Source organism: Aotus nancymaae, unplaced genomic scaffold (genome assembly GCF_030222135.1).
Source record: "Aotus nancymaae isolate 86718 unplaced genomic scaffold, 86718_ANA_hifiasm-v0.15.2.pri h1tg000705c, whole genome shotgun sequence".
NCBI classification, from domain to species: Eukaryota; Metazoa; Chordata; class Mammalia; order Primates; family Aotidae; genus Aotus; species Aotus nancymaae.
The window spans coordinates 135-8,431 of NW_026989121.1; the positions used below are offsets into that span (position 1 = coordinate 135).

The 8,297-nt window shown below is 50.4% G+C and overlaps 1 long non-coding RNA gene and 1 other non-coding gene across 2 annotated transcripts; one reads left to right on the top strand and one right to left on the bottom strand.

Annotated features, from left to right (window-relative positions):
* Positions 1–1,829: 1,829 nt before the first annotated feature.
* On the bottom strand, positions 1,830–3,067 carry LOC135273269 (uncharacterized). The gene is made up of 2 exons (XR_010341062.1): positions 2,676–3,067; positions 1,830–2,542 (listed from the first exon to the last, which is right to left on the bottom strand). It is a non-coding gene; the product is annotated as an uncharacterized LOC135273269 (long non-coding RNA).
* Positions 3,068–3,130: 63 nt separating this feature from the next.
* LOC135273270 (U2 spliceosomal RNA) lies at positions 3,131–3,321 on the top strand. The gene has a single exon (XR_010341063.1). It is a non-coding gene; the product is annotated as a U2 spliceosomal RNA (small nuclear RNA).
* Positions 3,322–8,297: the final 4,976 nt, after the last annotated feature.

An 8,297-nucleotide genomic window follows, 5' to 3' on the forward strand; every position in this document is an offset into this window, starting at 1 on the left:
GGGGAGGGGGTCCTCTGCCTCCCCGTAGGTTCTTGAGGCCACCGAAAACCAGCTGCATCCCCCCCCCCCGACCACATCCTTTCAGCATGCGCCACCCTTGGGGAAAGCCCCCTGTGAACTGTCAGGATGGTTGTTCTCATTTCCCCCGAAATTTGGAGGCCACTCTGAGGTCTAGTACAGCTCAGAGGTCTAGGGTAGCCAACTCCCCCTGATTGCCTGGGACTTTGCCAGTTTTAGTTCTGAAAGTCCCATATTCCAGGAAACCCCTCATCCCCTAGCAAACTGGGATGACTGGTTACCCCACTGGGAGCTCAGACCTCCTCCTTCACTAGTGAGTTTTGAGGTCACAGGGACCATCCTAAGTTGTGAGACGGAGGGCCTCCGGGCTCCTGCAAGAGTCTGCACTCTCCTACCTGCATCCTGTGCCCGAGGAGTGCAACATAAAATAGAAAGTGAAAAACACCATCTTGGCTATTGTAAATAATGATTTTATGAAAAAAAAAAAAAAAGAAAGAAAGAAAGAAAAAGAGAAAAACACTGTGACAAGTGGAGAGAGAGGGAAGAAGAAAGAAAAAAGCTTCATATTTTACTGCATTTTTTCCCTTTCAACAGTGATGGTATCTCACTACGTTGCTCAGGCTGGTCTCAACCTCCCGGGCTGAGCTGATGCTCCCGCCTCAGCCTGCCTGAGTAGCTAGAACCACAGGTACACACCACCATGCCTGGCTAATTTTTAACTTATTGTTATTGTTACTACTATTATTTTTGTATAGTATCCCTATATTGTTCAGGCTGGTCTTGAATTGCTGGGCTCAGGTGATCTTCCCACCTTGCCCTCCCAAAGTGTTGGGATTGCAGGCATGAGCCGCCATCCCCAGCCTCCTCTATACGTCTTTTTGGTCCACTTTTTTTTTTTTTTTTTTTAACAATATTTATTATTATTTTTTTAAACTTATTTGTAGAGACACGGGCATGCTATATTGCCTAAGCTGGTCTCAAACTCTTGGACTCAAGCACTCCGCCCACCTTGGCCTCCAAAAGTGCTGGAATTACAGGCATGAAACACCGTGCCTGGCCCTTATATACTTTCATAGTTCCATTTTTTTCACTTTGAAATCTTGGACCCGCTTGGCATTTATCTTGATGTACTGTGAATGAGCCATGATTGTAACACCGCACTCCAACCTGGACAACAGAGGGAAACCTTATCTCAAAAGAAAGATGGATAGATAGATAGATAGATAGATACATACATACATACATACATACATACATACATACATACATGGGCCAGGCACAGTGGCTCACGTGGGAGGCTGAGATGGGTGTCTGCCATATTGTACTTTGCAGGATAATAGAATGGAGATGACAATGACAGGGTGGAGACTGGGATAAAGTGAAATGAGGGAAACCCTTGCTGAGATGGAAAAAAAAAAAAAAAAAAAAAAGGTAAGGGAGCACCAAAAGATTCAGCACTCCAGATAAATGTCTTGATTATCTAATAATTGCGATAAGATATATTGCATTGAACTATTATTTACTTTGATTACTGAAGGGTTCAGGAGAAACACCTTCTGAAATTCAGCCCTGGAGGACTGGCCTCACCCTAATCCTGGCTGTGGCTAATAATAATGCCCACCTCTTAAGGCTGTTGAGTGAATTAGAGCCCCTCAGCCCGAGGCTGGCATTGGGATGGGCACAGTTTATATTTTTTGACCTGGTTGTTTGTTCAACAGGCATCCTGCAGGGGGAGCATGACTAGCTGAGTGTCACTCTCGGATCTATGATACCTTCTTGCTCTTCTGAAATCAAATAAAAGAGACATAAACTCCCAACTCCACTGTCGTGTTAGGAAGGAGGACGGGAAAGGTAAATGCAGAAGCTACAGACGGCAGTCTGTGTCTCAGAGAGACTTACCCAGCTTTGCTGGGGGCCTTGACGCCCGTCTTCCCCCGGAGCACCCGGCGGACACTCCAGTCCTCTGGTGCCCGGCCGCCCCGAGCCCGATCTTTCCCCTTCACGCCTGCCAGGGCCAATAGCCTCCGTCATTTCTTCGCTCCACAAAAGTTTATTGAGCGTCTTCAAATCTCCAGGCACCAGACTAGCGCGGGGAAACCGGGATAAGTGTTGATGAGGGTCTCAGCCCTCAGTGATGGGATTTCAGAAGGGGAGATAAAGGACTGCCCAGAAGGGTGGTGAGTGGAGTAGTTGATGGGAATAACGGGGTACGATGAACTACGTAGGAGGGCTGCCAGTCACATATGGAGGCGGGGAGTGCGGAGGGCCCTTAATGAAGGGAGGCTTCCCGGACGGGTGACACCCAAGCGGAGTCCTGACAACCTGCGTCAGGAATAGCCAGGCGAGGAGGAGGAGGAGGAGGAGGAGGAGGAGGAGGAGGAGGAGGTGAGAGGAAATTCGCGTCCCAAGAAAAGAGGCAGCTTTCCCTACACGGCACAGGACACGGTCCGTGCATAGATGCCACGGGAGGCGCAGGCGCTGGGGAGAATCCTTGCCGGGCCCTCGCCGTCCACGCGCCGCCTCCCTACAACCGGTATCTGATGGTCAGCCTCCTGCCTGGCAGAGGGGAATGAGCCCCTCGTCCAGCAGGTACGAGGCTGGTCTCCCCACCCGATGGTGACGAACTAAAGACCCAGCGCCGCCTGGTCTCCTCTTACGATGATGCCTTGCGACCTCGTCTTTGTCCAGGAAAACGTGGCCCGCTCTCCGCCGACAGGTCTTTTCCACAGACCCATCTCGCCTTCGCGCCCCCGGTCTCTTTCGGTTCTGTCTTTTGGCTGGATTGACACAAACAAGGGAGTCGCCCCCAGCGGAGCCCCGGCCCCTGACGCGGAGGCGGCCGGGGGCGGAGTCAAACGAGGTGATCACGCCTCCTGGGGGACAGGGCGGGGCATGCAAATTCGAAAGGAAAGCCCGGAAACGCGGGAATAGCGAGGGTATAAGATTTCTCTTTTAAAACGTGGAGAATAAAAAATGAGCCCGAGTGTGTAATGGCGTGAACAGCGATGTGGATGAGACAAAGAGAATGAGGCAAGGAGCGAGGCTGGGGCTCTCACCGCGACTGCAATGTGGATGATGGTGGGACGGTGACGGCGGGGACGGAGGCGACAGCATCGCTTCTCGGCCTTTTGGCTAAGATCAAGTGTAGTATCTGTTCTTATCAGTTTAATATCTGATACGTCCTCTATCCGAGGACAATATATTAAATGGATTTTTGGAGCAGGGAGATGGAATAGGAGCTTGCTCCGTCCACTCCACGCATCGACCTGGTATTGCAGTACTTCCAGGAACGGTGCACCCCCCTCGGGGGACATAACGCGTTTGCAAGATCAGAATAAACGTAGTGTCTTGAGGAACTGGTGACTCTGGTTCTTCCCGTCGCTTCGCTGATGATAGAGGTCTGTGACTGGTAGGAAGCATACTGCCATACGGACAGGGCCTTTGGGCTTTTCAACTTCAGTGCTTATTACAGTGGGTTTGGAAAGTTACGAACTGGCCTAAGGAAATGGTGTGCCAGTGGTGTTGCCCTGGCTGGGCTCAAGCCCAAAGTCTTTTTTTTTCTTTCTTCTTTTTGAGATGGATTTCTGCTCTTCTCGCCCAGGCTGGAGTGCAAAGATGCGATCTAGGCTCGCTGCAACCTCTGCTTCCCAGCTTCAAGCGATTATCCTGCCTCAGCCCCCCTCGTAGCTGGGATTACAGTCACGCCCGGCTGGCTAACTTGTGTATTCTTTGTAGAGGTATCGGGTTTCACCATGTCGGCCAGGCTGGTCTCGAACTCCCGACCTCAGGAGATCCACCCGCCTGGGCCTCCTAAAGTGCTGGGATTACAGGCGTCAGCCTGGACCCCCTCCCAAACTTCAGCCCCTGGAGTAGTTGGCACTTTAAGGCAGGCACCAACGTACCAGCTACAAACTTTCTTTTTGGCCCAGGAAAAACCGAGGCACCGCCAGTTTATTTATCGAGGAACACACAGGAGCAGAACTCGAGTTCAAACATTGTGCGCACATGTGCAATGACGGCCTTGACACCTATCTTCCCCCAGAGCACCTGGCAGACACCCTTGCCCTTTGGTGTCCTCCCACCCCAAGCCCGATCTTCCCCCTTCACCCCTGGCCCATAACTGCGTCCTCTCTGATTGACTCTGTTGTGCTCATCACGGCCTATCCGTCATTTCTTCCCTCCACAGAGGTTTACCGAGTGCCTTCAACTCGCCAGGCACCAGACTAGTGTGGGGAAAAGGGGATAAGTGTTGATGAGGGTCCCAGCCCTCAGTGATGGGATTTCAGAGCCGGAGATAAAGGATTGCCCAGGAGGGTAGTAAGTGGAGTAGTTGATAGAAATAACGGAGTGCGGCTGGGCGTGGTGGCTCACGCCGGTAATCCAAGCACTTTGGAGGCCAAGGTGGGCGGATCACCTGAGGTCGGGAGTTCAAGACCAGCCTGACCAAGATGGTGAATCTTTCTCCCGTCTTTAAGAAAGAAAGAAAGGAAGAAAAAGAAAGGAGTGCCATAAAATACACAGGAGGGCTGCTAGTCACATACGGGGCATGAAGTAGCACTTCATGCTACCGATGCGTCTTCAGGCTCTATTCCAGGTATGTATGTCCTTTTAAGGATCAGCCACCAGCAGCTGCCTTGCAACCATGATGACAAATCTCTCCCGACTCTTTTGGGTCTCATCCTTGTGTCTATAAATTGCATCCCAACATGATAAGTGGAATTGTTCCCTTTGCTGACCCAATCTGTCACCCCTTCCAAACTCCAGGAATCTTGTCTGTCCTCAGCAAAACTCCCCCCTGCTTCTTTCTCTAAAGGCTGTCTTCAGGCCAGACGCAGTGGCTCATGCGTGTAATCCCAGCACTTTGGGAGTCCCAGCTGGGAGGATGGCTTGAGCCCAGGAGGCCACAGTGAGGCGAGATCACACCATTCCACTCCAGCCTAGGTGACAGAGCTGGAGCCCTGTCTGAAAACAAAGCACAAAAGAAACAGACTAGGCAATGTAGTGGAACCCTGTTCATGGTGACAAATATCTGTACACCAGCTACTTCAGAGGCTGAGGCAGGAGGATCAGTGGAGCCTGGGAGGTGGATGCTGCAGCAAGCCCTGCACTGCACCTCCAGCCTTGGTGACAGAACCAGACCCCATCTCAAATAAATAAAAATAAAAGAACCAAAGGGTGGAAGCACAAGTGGGTCCCATTGAACTTCAAGCCTTCAAGCTACAGCCATAACTGGGCAGGTTGGACCAGCAGGCAGGAGCAGTTGCCATCTTGGCAGGGATTAATGACCCCGATCCATCCTCAGGAGGGGGTGGTGCTCGTATGCAGGGAGGGCAGGTGGAACATGCGTGGACTCTGGTGATCTGTTTGGGTGACACGTGTTACTCCCAGGTCTACCTGTGAAATGAATGGACAAGTGCAGGAACCCTGACCTGAGAAGGGTGTGGCCTCGAGGGGTACAGGCCCCTCAGGAATGAGAGTTTAGTTCACGGTACCAGGGAAACCACCAGGATCAGCAGAGGTGATAGCTGAGGGCCATGGGGGATTTGGAGGGGAGAGGACAGGAGACACAGGATGAGTACCAGGGCAGCCGTGTGACCAACTGCAAAAGAGGGACTGTCGTTATACCCACTCACTTTCTGTAGCTCTGTGCAGTACAACAGAGCAGGAGACAGAAGTAAATGGCAAGTAAAAGGGAGCCAGAAAATAACTGGAACAAACCCACACTTTCCTGATTGACATTGACAGTAATATACAGGCACAGGCAGGCACAGGCATCTTCTCTTCACCCGGTTTTGAAATCAGTCTCTCTGTTAGAGTACAAGGCCGTCTGAAGGTACACAGTGACCATCAACATTTACCAAGCTTTGGGCAAAGGTTACGTGTCACCGTTGTTGCTTTAATCCGATACTGTTCTCTATTACGTAATGTGCACAACCAATTTCCGGATTTTTATTAAAAGAGCATCTTCTGTGCTACATGCAAATATATGATTCGAGAAATTCTGACCCCTGGCTGTTAAAGTTTAAAAAGGGTTTCTTGGCCGGGCGCGGTGGCCCACGCCTGTAATCCCAGCACTTTGGGAGGCCGAGGCGGGTGGATCACGAGGTCAAGAGATCGAGACCATCCTGGTCAACATGGTGAAACCCCGTCTCTACTAAAAATACAAAAAATTAGCTGGGCATGGTGGCGCATGCCTGTAATCACAGCTACTCAGGAGGCTGAGGCAGGAGAATTGCCTGAACCCAGGAGGCGGAGGTTGCGGTGAGCCGAGATCGCGCCATTGCACTCCAGCCTGGGTAACAAGAGTGAAACTCCGTCTCAAAAAAAAAAAAATTATATATATATGTGGGATACACACACACACACACACACACACACACACGCACACACACACACACACACAAATATACAATGACACCAGATACCAAGAAATCAGTAACAGGTTTGATTATATGCAATGGCTACCCTCAACCCCTGTAACTTCCTGTCGAGTCAAGCTCCCTCTGACCTGCTTTCTGCATCTGCCTCTCCAGAAACAGGGCAGACACAGGATTGCCATATGTGTTTGCTTCCACTGTCTGCCTCTAATGGCACCAAGGACTCTGTTCCCAATAAGGACCCCACCGCCATGGGTCCCTACTACTTCTCCCTGGCACTGGCTCCACTTCTCTGTAGCTTGGACATGAGCATAACTTGTTGTCCATGAGGCACAGGAGGAGTAGCAGAGGCAGCCCTGCGACCAACTGCAGCAAGAAAGGCTGTCATTTGAGTCACTACCCTTTATGCAGCTCCATGCAGTACAAAAGAGCAGGAGAGAAGATCGGCAAGTCGAAGGAGAGGCAGAAAATTACCAGAACAAATGCACATATGTGACCATGGCCTTGGGTTTTCATTTCCTTATGAGCGCTCCTGTGTCATGTAAAATTTACATTGAGTGACCAGGGGCGGTGGGTCACGCCTATAATCCCAGCACTTTGGGAGGCTGAGGCAGGCAGATCACCTTAAGTCAGGAGTTCGAGACCAGCCTGGCCAACATGGAGACACCCCATCTCTACTAAAAATACAAAAAATTAGCCGGAGTTGGTGGTGCATGCCTGTAATTCCAGCTACTCAGGAGGCTGAGGCAGGAGAATTGCTTGAACCCAGGAGGCAGAGGTTGCAGTGAGCCGACATCGTGCCATTGCACTCCAGCCTGGGCAACAAGAGTGAAACTCCATCAAAAACAAACAAATAAACAAAACAAACAAACAAAAAAACACCTGACACATTGAGCATCTATGCTTTCCTCCTGCTAACTATCTGGTGTCAGTTTGATTCTCAGGCCCAGCAGGGACCCCCAAGAGGACAGAGGTAACGTTTTCCCTCCCTACAAAGTCATTGCCCACTCCCACCCTCACCTTCCGTCAACCACTGATCAGTATGTCTACAGAGTTCCCTTTCCTGGCATTTCACATAAAGGGAATCACACAGTCTGTGGTCTTTTGCACCTGACTGACGTCTTTCTCTGAGCATGTTTCCTGAGGTTCTTCCGTTGTGGCGTGTGTCATTCCTGAATGTCACGTTCTGTTTATCCGTTCACCCACTGATGGATGTTTGAGTAGATTTCAGTTCAGAGCTGCTCTAACCATTTGCCTCTAAGTCGTTATAAAAACATACATATGTTGTCCCTTCTCTCGGCCTGCCTGCTCATTACACACTGGCATTCCAGGGATTCTGAAATATGAACTCCTCTTCTCTTACACAAAATATTAACCTTGCACCATGTCTCCCAGTCTATGGGGACCACCTGTATACCTCACCCCTGATCACAGAAACAGAAGGCCTCGAGTTTTTTCTTTTTTTTCTTTTCTTTTGTTTTTTTTTAAAAGACAGGGTCTCCCTCTGTGGCCCATGGTGGAGTGCAGTGGCTTGACCATGGCTCACTGGAACCTCAACCTCCCGGGCTCAGGCGACCCTTCACCTCAGCCTTCTGAGGTGCTGGGACTACAGGTGCATGCCACCATCCCCGGTCTCAACTCCTTAGCGTCAGCCTTGCTCACATACATTGGCCATCTCCCTTCAGGCCCTTCTGCCTCAACTTGCTGATTCTGTATTGTATAACCTCAGAAAGTGTTCTAAAATCCACTCCGCCACCAGCGTAGACATCTGGAGTTATAACTATATCACTTGTTATCCGAATCCATGTGGTCCCCAAGTTTCAGATATTGGTAGTGAGAGTCGAGATCTCAAAAAATATTTGCTTCTTCTCCCTCCCTCATTTCCCCTCCTTCTGTCATCAA